The sequence below is a fragment of the Phyllostomus hastatus genome, unplaced genomic scaffold, assembly GCF_019186645.2.
Source record: "Phyllostomus hastatus isolate PE091 unplaced genomic scaffold, TTU_PhHast_1.1 phas_contig_86, whole genome shotgun sequence".
In the NCBI taxonomy this organism is placed as follows: Eukaryota; Metazoa; Chordata; class Mammalia; order Chiroptera; family Phyllostomidae; genus Phyllostomus; species Phyllostomus hastatus.
In genome coordinates this window covers 92,952,798-92,968,233 of record NW_025333977.1, presented here as the reverse complement: position 1 = coordinate 92,968,233, position 15,436 = coordinate 92,952,798, and the positions used below count along the sequence as shown (strand labels likewise).

Here is a 15,436-nt window from a genome sequence, read left to right as displayed (position 1 = left end):
AAAGAGAGAAACATTGGTTTGTCCCACTTATTTACTCATGCATTGGTTGTTTCTTGTATGTCTTCTGACTGGGATTGAACTTGCAACCTTTGAGGATCAGGATGATGCTAACCAAATGAGCTACCTGGCCAGGGCCTATTTCATCCTTTATGTAAGAACCATCAGTAAACCAAACTAATTCAGCATTTTTAAGAGGTGTTTCCTGTAAATCAGTTCAGGGAGTTACTGTTCAGTCTGTTAAAGTCAAGCAATCATGAGGGATTTCCTCAGAGGGAGGAGAGTAGCAGGGTTCAGGGTATTACAGTGAGTAATAGTCATATTAGATGAAGACAATAAAAGAATTTTGTAGGGGGGTTAGTCTTCTAGCAGATAGTTCCCATGAGGCATATAAGAGTTATTGGAGAGCCTATTATTATATTCCTTTCTACCTATTAAAGTAAATTGGCAGTGGCCACAATATGTCTCATACAGAGTAGGAGACTTTTGGCCCTCAGGTCTGATTGTTGGCTCTGGTATCCAATGAGTCCATGTTGGTTTCCATGTCACTGGGTCAAGACACCTAAGGCATTTCCTTCTCTTTCATGGATGAAAAGGAAAAAGGGCAATTGGTAATTAGGATGTTCAGAGAATCCTGGCTTATGTTTGGATAGTGAACAGAAATTCTCTAGCAAACACAGTGGGATCCTCTTTGGGATTAGGGAATTCTTTAGTATGGCATGGAGTTCAGTTTTAGTCCATGGGGACATAAAAAAATAGGGGTTGTCATTCTGGACCAGACCCATCCGATGGTTTACCTTTAAATGGAACAGTAAAAGTGGGGTGATTTAATAGAGCCTTGGGTTCATTGTTATGAAAAGAGAGTTCATGCCTTGGCCATTGTGGCTCAGCTGGTTGGAGTGTCATCCTGTAGACCAAAAGGTCATGAGTTCAATCTTTTGGGGTGCATATGAGAAGGCAACCAATTGATGTTTCTCTTTCACATTGATGTTTCTCTATCTCTCCCCCTCCCCCCCTTCCAACTCTCTAAAAATAATGAAAAATGTCCATGGGTGAGGATTAAAAAAAAGAAAGAAAAAAATAGAAAGATGAAATTCACCCAGTGAAGGGTAAAGGGGGGAGGACAGGAAAGCAGCAAAGGAGCCAAAGGTGCAGATAATAAGATGTCAGGGAAACATTTAGAAGTTTCCTCAAGTTTAGGAAGCCTTTGAGACAACTCAATTTGCTTTGGTTAATTTAGAATTTGTGTCTTAGAGGGAAGCATTTTAAAAAAAATTATATTTAGCCCTGGCTGGCGTAGCTCAGTGGATTGAGCGCGGGCTGCGAACCAAAGTGTCGCAGGTTCGATTCCCAGCCAGGGTACATGCTTCGGTTGCAGGCCATAACCCCCAGCAACTGCACGTTGATGATTCTCTGTCTCTGTCTCTCTCTGTCTCTCAAGTGAATAAATTAAAAAAAAATCTTAAAAAAAATTCTATTTAGTCTTAGAGAGAAGAGAAGGGAAGGAAGGGGAAAAGAGAGAAACATCAATGTGTGAGAGAAACAGATTGGTTGCCTTTCCCACACTGCCATCTGGGGACCTGGCCCACAACTGAGGCATGTGCCCTGACTGGGAATTGAACCAATGACCTTCAGTTTGCAGGCTAGGGCTCAATCCACTGAGCCACACCAGCAAGGGCGGGAAGCAATTTTTGAATCACTTATATCAGGGGTCCCCAACCCCCTGAGCCATGGACTGATACCAGTCCGTGGCCTGTTAGGAACTGGGCTGCACAGCAGGAGGTAAGCTTGAATGTAATGCACTTGACTCATCCCAAAACCATCTCCCGACCCCCGGTCTGTGGAAAAATTATCTTCCATAAAACTGGTCCCCAGTGCCAAAAAGGTTAGGGACTGCTGATATATGTTTGGAGGCTTCAAAAATGCTGATTATAATGTACTTCCCATTCATGTTGCTTAGTTTATAGTCTTTTTCCAGTTGACTGTGCAGATAGACTAGCTTGGGGATTTCAAAAGAGCTCCAGGTTAGCCAGTTTAATTGTAAATCATGCTGGGTAATTATGGTCCAATGAGACAGAAAGTTCCCGGATGAGGGCCCATTATTTTTTTATACAAATTATCAGGAATTCCAGAAGGTGACTGTTCAGCAATTATTCCCTTAGAAAGTGAACTTCCTATTTTTCAAAAGCATAATAGCTCACTAGATGGACATTTTTTAAGTCCTGTAGACAAAATACTGGCAGCAGAGGACGCACAATTAGAGCTTGAACCTCAACCAAGGTAGGAGGTTAGGGTCCAGGAGGACTTCCCACAATCATCCAGGACTATTAGAATGGCAGTAAAGAGCAGTGACTTTGTAGGTACATTACTAAGGTGCCCAAAGAGGAAGCAGTCACTCTGAATCCCACTTCTCTTGACACCATGTAGTTCTAATCAGTTTTGACCAAGAACTGCAAGGCCCAGAGAGATTAAGTTATTTAGCCAAGGTCCCACTCATAGTGTTAGTGGGAAAGTCAAAACTAGATCTACCACCCCTTTTAGGTACTCATTCCACAGCCTAACACTATCTTACACTTAACTCTAGAAACTTAATTTTAACATAGGTGTATTGAAAAGTCTACTAGTAATGTCTGAAATTTCTGGCTATAGGAGAAACTGCACCCTATTTTTTGATGGTAAACAGTGCTGTCAGGCTGGTGTGAGGAAGCAGGCTCTTTTGTTTACATTGAATGGTGGAACTTAAATTGGTAAAGCCTCTTTGGAGAGCAGGTGTCTGAAGGCACCTGCCTTCAGACACCTGTTTGGAGGGCAGTATGTCTGAAAATTAGAAATGCATATGCCTTTTACCTAGCAATTGTACTTTTAGCAAAAGTATGCAAAGATATGTATAACTTAATTTGTTGCACTGGTATTATTTGTAATAAGAACCTGGAAACAAATGTCCAATAGTAGGGGGACTGGTTAAATACAAAATAATAACTGCTATGAAAGGGATTACTATGCAGATGTTAAGAATGAGTTAGATTCAGATTTCTAGCCAAGATGGAGGCTTAAGTAGATACACTTTGCCTCCTTGCACAACCGAAAGGACAACAAATTAAAAAACAAAAAATAACCAGAACTGCCAGAAAATTGAACTGTATAAAAGCCCAACAGCCAAGGAGTTAAAGAAGAAACATTCCTCCAGACCCAGTAGGAGGGGCAGAGACAGGCAGCCAGGTTGGAGAGGACTCTCAGCAAGGTTGCAGCTGGCAGACTGGGCAAGGCAGTGGCTGGTGGAGCGTGTGGTCCCACATTTTCATGTGGATAAACCAGCAGGAGTAGCTGGGGAGCAAGACAGACTGCAAAACTCAGGACTTCAGCATGGGAAAAGAAAGCCTCAAAATCGCTGACTAAAAAAACCTGTGGGGGGTTAAGGCAGCAAGAGAAACTTCCAGCCTCACAGTTGAGTTCATTGCAGAGACCCAAAGGGTCCTAGAACATATACAAACCCACCCACCCAGTAATTGGCACCAGAAGGGCCCAATTTGCTTGTGGGTAGTGGAGCAAGTGACTGAAAGATGGTCAAGAGCCGAACAAGTGGCATTGTTTCCTCTCGGACCCCTCCCCACCATACAACATGACAATGCAGTGATGTGGATTGCCCTGCCCTGGTGAATACCTAAGTCTCTGCCCCTTACTACATAACAGGAGCACCAAGACAAAGAACTATGGCCCAAATGAAAGAACAGATCAAAGTGCCAGAAAAAATACAACTAAGTGATAAAGAGATAGCCAGCCTACCAGATGCACAGTTCAAAACACTAGTAATCAGGATGCTCACAGAAATCGTTGAGTATGGTTGCAAAACGGGAAAAAGTGAAGACTATGAAAAGTCAAATAAAGGAAAGTGTACAGGGAACCAAAAGTAAAGGGAAGGAAACTGAGACTCAAAACAATGGTTTGGAGCAAAAAGGAGGAAATAAACATTCAACCAGAACAGAATGTAGAAATCAGAATTTTAAAAAATGAGGAGAGGCTTAGGAACCTCTGGGACAACATTAAACATTCCAGCATTCAAGTCATAGGGGTGCCAGAAGGAGAAGAGGAAGAGTAGAAAATTGAAAACCTATCTGAACAAATAATGAAGCAAAACTTCCCCTATCTGGCAAAGGAAATAGACTTCCAGGAAGCTCAGAGGGTCCCTACAAAGTTGGATCCAAGGAAGCACACACCAAGACACATCATAAGTTACCCAAGATTAAAGATAAGGAGAGAATCTTAAAAGCAGCATGAGGAAAGGAGACAATTACGTACAAAGGAGTGTCCATAAAACTGTCAGCTGATTTCTCAAAAGAGACCTTACAGGCAAGAAGGGGCTGGAAAGAAGTATTCCAAGTCATGAAAGGCAAGGACCTACATCCAGGATTACTCTATCCAGCAAAGCTATCATTTAGAATGGAAGGGCAGATAAAGTGCTTCCCAGATAAGGTCAAGTTAAAGGAGTTCATCATCACCAAGCCCTTATTATATGAAATGTTAAAGGGACTTATCTAAGAAAAAGAAGAAGATAAAAAATATGAACGGTAAAATGACAACAAACTCACAGCTATCAACAACTAAACCTAAAAAAAAAAACAAAGACAAAAACAAACTAAGCAAACAACTACAACAGGAACAGAATCACAGAAATAAAGATCACAAGGAGGGATATCAGTGGGGAAGGGGGTAATGGGCTTAAAGGTACAGGGATTAAGTAGTATCAATGATAGGTACAAAATAGACAGGGGGAGGTTAAGAATAGTATGGGAAATGGAGAAGCTAAAGAATTTATATGTATGACCCGTGGACATGAACTAAGGTGGGAGGGATGATGGTGGGACAGGGGTACAGGGCAGAGGGAAATAAAGGGGAGGAAAAAATGGGACAATTCTTATAGCATAATCAATAAAATACATTTTTAAAAGAAGAATGAAATCCTCATGTGTCTAGGTGAAGCCATCCCTAAGAAACTGAAAAAGCAAGTTACGGAACAGTGTGCATAATTACAGCCATTTGTTTAAAAAAATAAGGTGTATATGTGCTTGCAGACACATAGAATATCTCTGAAGAGATACACAAGAAGTTGAGGGAAGCTGTTGTCTTTAAGGAGGGGAACTGGTGACTAGAAGAGTTGGGTAAGAGACTTTTCTCTGTAATATGCATGTATTACTTGGGAACAATTTTTCATGGCTATCTCATGTTTCTGCACATCTTGTGATCAGAGGCACCGACTGCCCTCCGTTCTGTACTGTTTTTTTTTTTTTCCCAAAAACATTGGTATAGCAGATAGTTTTGGAAAATAGAGGCATTGTCTTTCTCCTGAGAAAAAGTCATATTTATTTACTGTGTAGAATAATAAAAATAATGTCTCCTTGACTCAGAGGTCAAGCAGACTTACTCTCCATTAAAATATTTGGGTTCCCTTCAGTGGAGGTTCCTCCTCTGTACCACAACCCATTGCATGTGCAGACATCTGCCCATTTTGTGTTGCCTTATGTGATTGGGTCAATAATCTGTCTCCTGCTATTGCTGTGACTACTGAAGGTCTTTTGTCTCTGACTCAGGAATCGTATGTCTTTTACCAGTATCCAATGAAACTACGGCAGGCTAATTGTTAGTTTGCAAGTAGGTAATATCTCAGACCCTTTATAAATCTTGAGAGAATACCTACTGGAAAAAAAATACAATGAAAGAAGTAAAGGAAGAAGATGAGGTACAAAGAGTAGAACCTGCAACTGCTCATGCTTGGCCTGGGCAATGAGATTGTCATCCTCAAGAAGTTCAATGAGGACATTGACACCATCTCTCCAATGCTGGGCTTCAATGTCAAGACCTGGACACCGGAGATTAAAGCTGAACATCTGAGTTGCTGGCAGCTGGAAGTCCCAGTGGTCCTACTGGTGGAACTACTGTGAGTGTACCAACAACCTCATCTGGGTAGTGGACAGCACCAACCACCAGTGCGTGCAGGACTGACAGCAGGAACTCCAGAGTCTGTTGGTGGAGGAGTGCCTGGCATGAACTACACTGCTTATCTTTGCCAACAAGCTGGACCTTCCTGGAACACTGTGTGAAGCCACTGGTATAGCCAAGGTTGCAGTGCCATTGTTGGGGACAACCAGCTGTCCAGTATTGACTACTCCTGGATAGTATGTCCAGTCACTTCTTTGTTGCCAACTGAGAGACACACCAGATGCCCCACCTCGCACTCTGCACCACCACCCCATCCTGCTCCCTGTGCCCTTACCAAGCACCACCCCTGGGGGAATGGGTATCAGCCAGCTCAACTAACATTCCCTGTCCCCATCTGTAACCTAATGCTACTGCTGCTGCCCACTGCTTCTCTGAGGCCAGCTGGTTCCCATGGTGGGAGGGCAGGCTACTGCCCTGGCTGTCACCTTGGCTCCTAACCTAGCCCACCTGCAGCTACCATACCAAGAGGAGAGGGCTGGAGCTACAAGATAGCTGCCTCTGCTATTATTGAGGCTCTGTTTCTCCTCCTTTGCTCCACTGTGGAAAGGAAAAAGGAGAAGTGGAAGTCTTGTGGCTCTTTAGGTCCCATCATTCTGACTTGAAAATTCAGGCTAACAAGATAAGACCGATTTAGAAAACTGATTTAGAAAATGAGTCCTTTGCCTGCAGAAAAATTGACGTGTTAGAGCAGGAGAGAACCAATATTTGTTGGGCATGTATCATGTTCAAGTGTGTAAGAATTGAAATATGTTATTTCTTCTTTTTTCTTCCTTGTACATTTGCAACATAGATGTTTTTATCCCCATTAACAGATGAGGAAACTTAGGGCCAGCTGTGTTACTTGCCTAAGGTGACATTGGAATTCACACCTGTATCTGTCTGGTGTTAAGCCCACTCTCTTTGCATTATGATAAACAGCTTCCTAACTTTCTGGAGGTGTTAGAGGTGATTTTCTACTTCTCCATGTAGAAGTTTGTTCTGTCCCATCTTCATTGAAACTCTGTTATCAAATGGCTAGTTATTTGTGTGAGGGATTTTTCAGAGTTAGTTATCTGTAACAATCAGATTATATATAGGATTTTTTTTCCTTTTTTTTTTGGTCAGTATAGGCAAAGATTTTAGAGTTGTGCTTGTCAAATTTTCTTCATGAAATGTCTCTACCTGCATAAGATAATAGGTACCTTCATTGGCTCTTGTTTGTGATTTAAAGCAGTCCATGGCTGATGCAGCTTTCTTGGGAGTTTTCTGTACTATCTTCAAAATTCATGAGGATTTTATATTCTACTCTATAATATAGCTGTTCATGTGTTTTCCAGAGGTCAAAACAAATAATATCCTGAGTTCAGGACCAGTTAAAAGATAATGATCAGACAGGACTCAATCAAATTGTCAGTGTTCTTTTTTTTATTGTGGTAAAATACATATATCATAAAATTGACTACTTAAACCATTTTTAAGTGTACAGGTCAGTGGCATTAAGTGCATTAGCACTGTTATGCAACCATCACCACTGTTAATCTCTAGAAGTTTTCATTATCCTATATGAAAACTTTACCCATTAAATAATAGCTCCCCATTTCCCCTCACCTTCCAGCCCCTGGCAACCACTACCTTCTGTCTTTATGATTTGACAGCTCTAAGTACCTCATATAAATGAAATCACAATATTTGTCTTTTTGTGTCTAGCTTATTTCACCCTAACATCTTCTAGACTCATCCATGTTGTAGCATGTGTCAGAATTTACTTCCTTTTTAAGGCTGAATGATATCCCATTGTATATGTATACATATTTAATTTATCCACTTATCTGTTGATGGACTTTTGGGTCATTTCCACCTTTTGGCTATTGTGATTAATGCTGCTGTGAACACTGGTGTACAAATAGTTGTTTGAGTCCCTGCTTTCATTCTTTTGTGTATTATCCAGAAGTGGAATTGCCGGATCATATAGTAATTAATTCTACATACAACTTTCTGAGGAACTACCATACTGTTTTCCACAGTGGCTATACCATTGCACAATCCCACTAACAATATAAAAGGATTCCAATTTATTTCTCCACGTCCTTGTCAACACTTGTTATTTTCTGTTTTGTTTTGTTTTTTTAATTTTTATAATAGCCATCGTAATAGATGTGAAGAAATAGTTTTATTACTGGAAAAGCTCACTGAAGAAAGTGGCTTCAACATGGGTAAAATACATTTACTAATACTTCACCTAAGAATTAGGTACCCTTATCTACCTAGTCACTGGGCAGCTTGGAATACTCAGGTCTTATCTCTGTCAGAGTAGGTCAGATTGTCTTCTCTGGGTAGGCAGGCAACTCCAAGGAAAAGAGCCCAGAAGGGGCTGAGCCATTCATGCTCAGCTGTGGAAGAAGTGAAGGGAAGGATGGGGAGGGGAGGACGGGACTCTGCAGTTCTACACATGGAAATGTGTGAAGAGAGAGCAAGTTTCTTCTTAACACTTACTTGAGTTTTTGTATTAAAAATACTTCTTTTTATTTTTTGATTTTTTAATATTTTTAAAAATTATTCAAGTACAATTGTCTCCATTTTCCCCTCATCACTCCCCTCATCCCCACCTCCCACCCTCAATCCTACCCCCTTTGGCTTTGTCCATGTGTCCTTTATATATGTTCCTTGATGTGCCTTTTCTTATTTTCTCCCATTATCCCTCTACCCCCCTCTTATGGTTACTGTCAGTTCTTTATTTCAATATCCCTGGTTATATTTTGGTTGCTTTTTGTTTTGTTGATTAGGTTCCACTTATAGGTGTGATCATATGGTATTTGCAACAGCATGGATGGATGTGGAGAGCACTATGCTAAGTGAAATAAGCCAATCAGTGAAAAACAAATACAATTTCTTATAGTTAAATACATTTGCTATAGAAAGGTAGTCTGATTTTATCCTGTTCTCCTAGCCACCTAGCCCAGTTTTGAATATGTGTGACCTAATTTGGTAAGTAAGGACTTATAGGAAATAGTTCTACATCCCAAAAGAGCAATGCTCAGTCACATTGTGTCGTGGCCACCGACCGGCAGTGACCGTGGAACGCTGCGGATGGCTCGTCAAAACACGAGAAAAACATACATAGAGGTCCTGGTCCTGTAGGGAAATAGGAACGGAATGGCCACTCTCTCTAGTGGGGAACGCCATGGCCACCCTCCCTAGGGGAGAGCGCCCCTAAGGGAGAGTGCCTCATTCCCCCGCCCAAGCAGGCTTTTTATTGGGTTCGTTTACATAAGAATTCAGGTAAAGCTCATTACTCATTGCCAGGAAGTAAGGATCAAACAATGGGTAACAAGGAAGTCTGAGGGCCTATTTTGAGTCAGGGTCAAAGATCTGTAAAAGACTTTAAGGAACATACTTACTTCTTCCTTGGACCCTTATCATTCAATTGAGAGCATTCTAAACAAAGCAGGTTTCACAGGATTTTACATATTCTTTCTTAGGCCTGATCACCCTGGGAACCCGCCCTTTCCAGCACAGGGCTGCACCACCCTCTGTCATTGTTTCAGGCTTAGGTGGAGCAAGGGGAGTAAGGCAGCCAAAAGATTAGGAGATTTCTCGCAGACAATGAGGACTCAGGCTATGTCAAAGCCAAGGGGTGAGGGTCCATCACCCCCCTTTTGCTGTAGCCCCCAAAGTCTGTCCTTGGGGGGTCTCCCACATTATCGTGCTTGTCTTAGGTTGTTCCCCTCTTGGGGAATCTTACCTGTCATTGGCTAACCTACTAAGCATTGGGGCCAGGCAGGGTGAAATAAAAGGAGCAGAAGCGGCGCTCCTGCCAGGGAGATAAGCCTGTCTCCTTGGTGGCTTACGGTTCCAAGGTTGTTTCCTCAGCCTTAGCCTTGGCAGGGGTTACAGCTTCTGATACTGGGCAGGGTGGTTCCCAACAACATTGGAAAGTTAAAAAAACAACTTAATCCATACCTATAAATAGGTATAAGTAGTTCTGTGCCCATACTATCCCACCTATTGAAAATAATCATTGAAGCAAAGGAAAAGATCAGAACTGTGAATAAAATGACAACAAACTTACAACTATCAACAACTGAACCTAAAACAAAAACAAATTAGGCAAACAACTAGAACAGGAACAAAATCACAGAAATGGAGATCACATGGAGGGTTATCAGCAGGGAGTGGGCTGGGGAAAAATAGGGGCAAAGGTACAGGGAATTAGAAGCATAAATAGTAGGCACAAAATAGAGAGGGGGAAATTAAGAATAGTATAGGAAATGGAGAAGCCAAAGAACTTATATTTATGACCCATGGACATGAACTAAGGGTGGGGAATGCTGGTGGGAGGAGGGGTGCAGCACAGATGGGGGTAAAGGGGAGGGAAAAAATGAGACAACTGTAATAGCATAATCAATAAAATATACTTGAAAAGGGAGCAAAGTTAAGTTTTCTGTAATTCTTCTATCCAGTGATATCCAGTTATATTTTGTATACTCTTATTTCTGTGCATATATTTTACGTGTTATATAAAATTTTGTAGCCTGCTGTTTTACTGATCTTAATAAGCAGTTCCTCATATTGTTAACAACTCATAAACATTTTAATTGGTGATACTATTCTATGATATTTCTTTTTAAAAAAATATTTTATTTTATTTATTATTTTTAGACAGAGGAGAAGGGAGGGAGAAAGAGAGAGAGAAACATCAATGTGTGGTTGCCTCTCATGTGCCCTTCCACCTGGGACCTGGCCTGCAACCAGGCATGTGCCCTGATTGAGAATCAAACCAGTGACCCTTTGGTTCGTAGGCCGGCATTCATCCACTGAGCCACACCAGCCAGGGAATATTCTATAATATTTCTTAATTATCCTCTAATGTTGTTTATTTAGCTTGGTTTTCTTCCTTTTCTCTCCATTCATTTCCTTTTTTGCTATTTTTATTTTTTACTATTATAATTAGTGCTATAATTGATGTGGTTGCCTGTTATCTTTGTCTGCATTTTAATCATTTGTCTTAGCCTGGATACCTAGAAGTGTTTTTAAGGCTCTTAATAGGAGGGAGGATCTCTGCTTCACTTTATATTTTTTGTTACGGATTAAGACACAGTTGGATTCAGAATTTGTTTAAACTGATTTGAGTATACAGGTTGTGAATTGAATAGGTATTTTGGAGACTATTCAACATTGTCTTGAAGTTTTATAGAAAAATTCTGCTTTTATCTTCCCATTGTTTGATTCATTCAACAGGAATTTATTGAACACCTGGTTCTATTCCAGGCCATACACTAGGTGCTGAAAGAAATACTGGATGAGCAAGAGGCAATCACTGTTCTGTGGAATGCCTTTTTATAGCGGGAAGTACAAGCGTTGCTGTCACTGCCATGTGTCGTTTGTTGCTTCTTCAGCTAAACAGGCTGCTCCCCCTTTAGTCATACTATTTATGTTATCGAGGGAATGGACCAAAACCAAGCCTTTTTTGGAGGACAGTGTTTGCCTAGTAGAAAGTAGGAATTTTGTTTTTTTTAATTTTAGAAAGAGTGAGAAGGGGAGAGAAGGAGAAACACTGATGTGAGAGGGGTTGGTGCCTCCTATTTGCACCCCGACTGGGGATCAAGCTTTCAAATGATGTATGTGCCCTGAACAGGAATCGAACCCCCAATGTTTTGATAGAGGGTGATGCTCCAACCAACTGAGCCAGGGTGAAAGGAGGAATTTTGGCGGGACTTGACTGGCACCTCCTTTATACCTTCTACAGCTTGTATAAATTCCTCCCTGCAGTTAAATGCCTTAAGAAGTTTCTAAGACTAATTTCTCTAACTGCACCCTGAAGCCCACCTCTCCCCTATTTCTCCACTGTCTTTCTCTTGAGTGTTGAGCCTTTCTTCCTTTATCTCCTTTTTATTAGGCACTTAGAACTACTGTATTTAGCTGAGTTTAATGCACTCTCATGTATAATTCCCATCCCTGTTTTTGGCCCAGACTTTCAGGGAAAAAATCTTTTGTTTTAATATTTTAATTAAATTATTTATTTATATTTCAATACTTGATTTTTTGTATTATAAAGGAATTTCAACATTTATTTTTGAACATATTATGGTACAAGAAATTTTATGTAACATATAATTACAGAACACTAGAACAGATACAATACCCATGTATAATGTGCATCCTTGTTTTTCCCTCAACAATTTGGGCAAAAAAGTGTGCATTATGTACAGCAAAATATGGTACCTTCCCTAAGCCCACATTCCCTTAATCACTCCTATTTCTCTGAGTTTGTCTTCAGTTACAGCCACCTGGCTCTTCCTTCATTATTCCATCTCTTGTATGCTAAATCTAATAGAAACTTTGCAGTATTTATTTTACTTCACCCCTCAGTAGCACTGAACATTCTTGACCAGAACTTGAAATGCTCCTGGTTTTCTTTTACTACTCGGCTACTACTTACCTCCTACGTGCATTCCTCTTCCCTTTAAAATTTCTCCTAAGGGTTCCCTCTTAGACTCTGTCCCATCTTTTGTCATTTTCTAATACTTCCTGGGTTATTTTATTTACTCTCATGGCTTCAAATACCAGTTTATGCCTATCTACTAACTACTACCAAATAAATCTGTGTGTCCAACCCAAACCATGCTACCTTATTGGGTGTTTTCCCTTATATGCCCCACAGGTCCCTTAAATTCAGTTTGTTACACTGGAACAAATCCAGAACTTCCTCTGTGATCCCAATTTCTCTGAAGCATTAGTATCTACACAGTTGTACAATTTGGAAATCTAGGTGTTGCCCTTGTTCCTTCTCTTTCACCCTTACTCTCACTCTCATTCTCACTTAACACATAATCAGTCAAAACCAATCATTTTAACCTCAGTCACTGTTGAATCCTGTGTCTTTGTTTAGTGAACCCTTAGTCTTTAATGAAATTTTTTTCATGTGTGTAACAGCTAAAAATACTGAACTATGTCTCTAATCCAGTAGGAGCCCTTACCATTGTCTTTTTCTTCAGGAGATAGAGTTCTTTTACATTAGATTATGGATTGGGGATGGAGAGGAATGACCTTTTTTAATATTCCCATCCTTTTCAGTGGATTTTCGGAGTGCTTTGCATTTAGAAGTTACTGGGTAAAATTAAACTGAAATGAAAGGATTTGAAACTATTCAAAATAGTGTAAAGGGGTGTGTGTGTGTGTGTGTGTGTGTAACAGAATACCACTCAACCATAAAAGAAAGAAATCTTGCTGTTGGTGACAATATGAATGGACCTTGAGGGTATAATGCTAAGTGAAATAAGTGAGAAGAAAGCCAAATACCATATGATTACACTAATATGTGGAATCTAAAAAACAAACAAAAACATACTCATAGAAGATAGATTGTGATTACCAGAGGGAAAGGGGGTAGGCATGTGATGAGGTGAAGGGGGGTCAATTATATGGTGATAGATGGTAATTAGACTTTGGGGGCGATCACTTTGTGGTATATACAGATTGAAATTATAATATGGTATATCTGAGACCTAAAAAGAAGCATAGTTCAGTTATTAACTATTATTATAGACTATCAGCTTCTAGAGCTAATCTCAATTAAATGTTAACAAGTTTAAAAAATCCGAATATACCAATTTGTTGAGTGGAGGAGTTGCTGAAACATTAAAAAAAGAAATTAATCATCTTACGGCTTATTTTTTAGTGTATTAGTTTTTTGGACTATCATCTCTACTTCATAGAACACAAAATAGTATGATATAATCAGATATGGGATGTGTTTCCAATTTAACAACTAGATTTTATTTATATTAACAGGTATATTTTAAATCTTCTATAAAACTTCACACACTTTAAATGGGAGCAAAGAATGAGGGTTAAAGGTGTTAACATGATAACTGAATTATAAGGAGGTAGAGAGACAGTGAACAAAAAACAGTAATCCACAGAGCTCTTTATGCTAGCCACCAGATGGCGTAGTCATTCCACATCAGCTGGTTTCACTGTGTACAGTAGAAGGGGAAGGATGAGAGGAGGGACTGTGCCACCTGCTGTTCTAAAGAATAGAGTGTCCCTGATTGGTGTGGCTCAGTGAGTTGGGCGTCCTCTGGCAAACTAGTTAGGCCACATGCCTGGGTTGTGGTCCAGGTCCCTGGTTGGGGGGTATTCGAGAGGCAACTAATCCATGTTTCTCTCAAACATCAATATTTCTCTCCCTCTCTTTCTCCCTCCCTTCCCCTCAGAAAATGAAATAAAATCTTTAAAAAATAAATAAAGAATAGGATGTTCGTAAGTTGGTTCTTTGTAACCTTGGATATATGTTTTATGTAGTAAAAACAGATCAGCAATTTATAATTGCATGTTCAGATCTCATTCTTTTGAGGCTGGCTTTATGCTTCTATTAAATAAACCATGTCCGTATCCCTTTTGTAGTTTCTCTGAGAAAGCTAACCCTTTTTAGATATGAGCATCAACAGAATATTAATAACATTAAAAACTGAATATACAACATTGCTATACTGTGAACTCTGAAGATATACTTTGATTTTATTTAGTGAATGATGCTACTGAAATTGTACTCTTAAAAATTTATTGATAGCCACTAAATGATATAAATAACTTAGATATGACCAAAATTAGGAATACCTTTAGTGATATGAGAAACTGAACAAAGGATATGAGGCCTTATCTTTCATTGCTTTGAAATGCAGATTTTCTTTTTCTTTGTTGTAGATAGTACACTTTGAGGTTTTAAGAAATATTCTCCCTACATTCCACATATGCATTTTAAGAATATATGTAGTCCTAGGACCAGAGGAATTGACTATAATTGTATTGTGATATTTTTATTACACACTGATAGCTATGTAATGAGGCTTAGCATAGAGATTAAGGGGGAAAACAGTGAATTATGGAATATCTTGTCACTTACAGGAAATATTTCATTTAGGTTATGTGACACCTAGGCCTTTTGAGGGCTGATATAGAACATAAATAAATAAATAAATAAATAAATAATATTCAGGTTATAGAGGTATAGGACTTAGCGACAAAGAACACTTTCAAATTGAGATATAATTGAACTATAACATCATAGTATTTTCAGAGCAAATATAATGATTTAATAGACATAATATTGTGAAATGATCACCACAATAAGTCTAGTTAATATCCATCACCACACATAGTTACACATTTTTTTCCTTGTGATGAAAAATTTAAGATCTATCCTCAGTAACTTTTAAGTATAGAATACAGGACTTCTGGCTAAGATGGAGGTGTACATAGAAACATTTTGGCTCTTTGAACAACCAAAAGAAGGACAACAGCAAATTTAAAAACAAAAAATAACCAGAACTGCCAGAAAATTGAACTGTATGGAAGTCCAACAACCAAGGAGTTAAAGAAGAAACAATCATCCAGACTGGTAGACAGGGTGGAGAGGGGCAGCCTGGTGGAGAGGACTCTGGCAAGGTGGCAGCTGGAGGACTGG

At 39.7% G+C, this 15,436-nt stretch overlaps 1 protein-coding gene across 2 annotated transcripts in view; it reads left to right on the top strand.

Annotated features, from left to right (window-relative positions):
• The window catches only part of OSBPL11 (oxysterol binding protein like 11), a 99,437-nt gene that overhangs the window by 14,044 nt on the left and 69,957 nt on the right, over window positions 1–15,436 (top strand). The gene's annotated exons all lie outside the window — the stretch shown is intronic.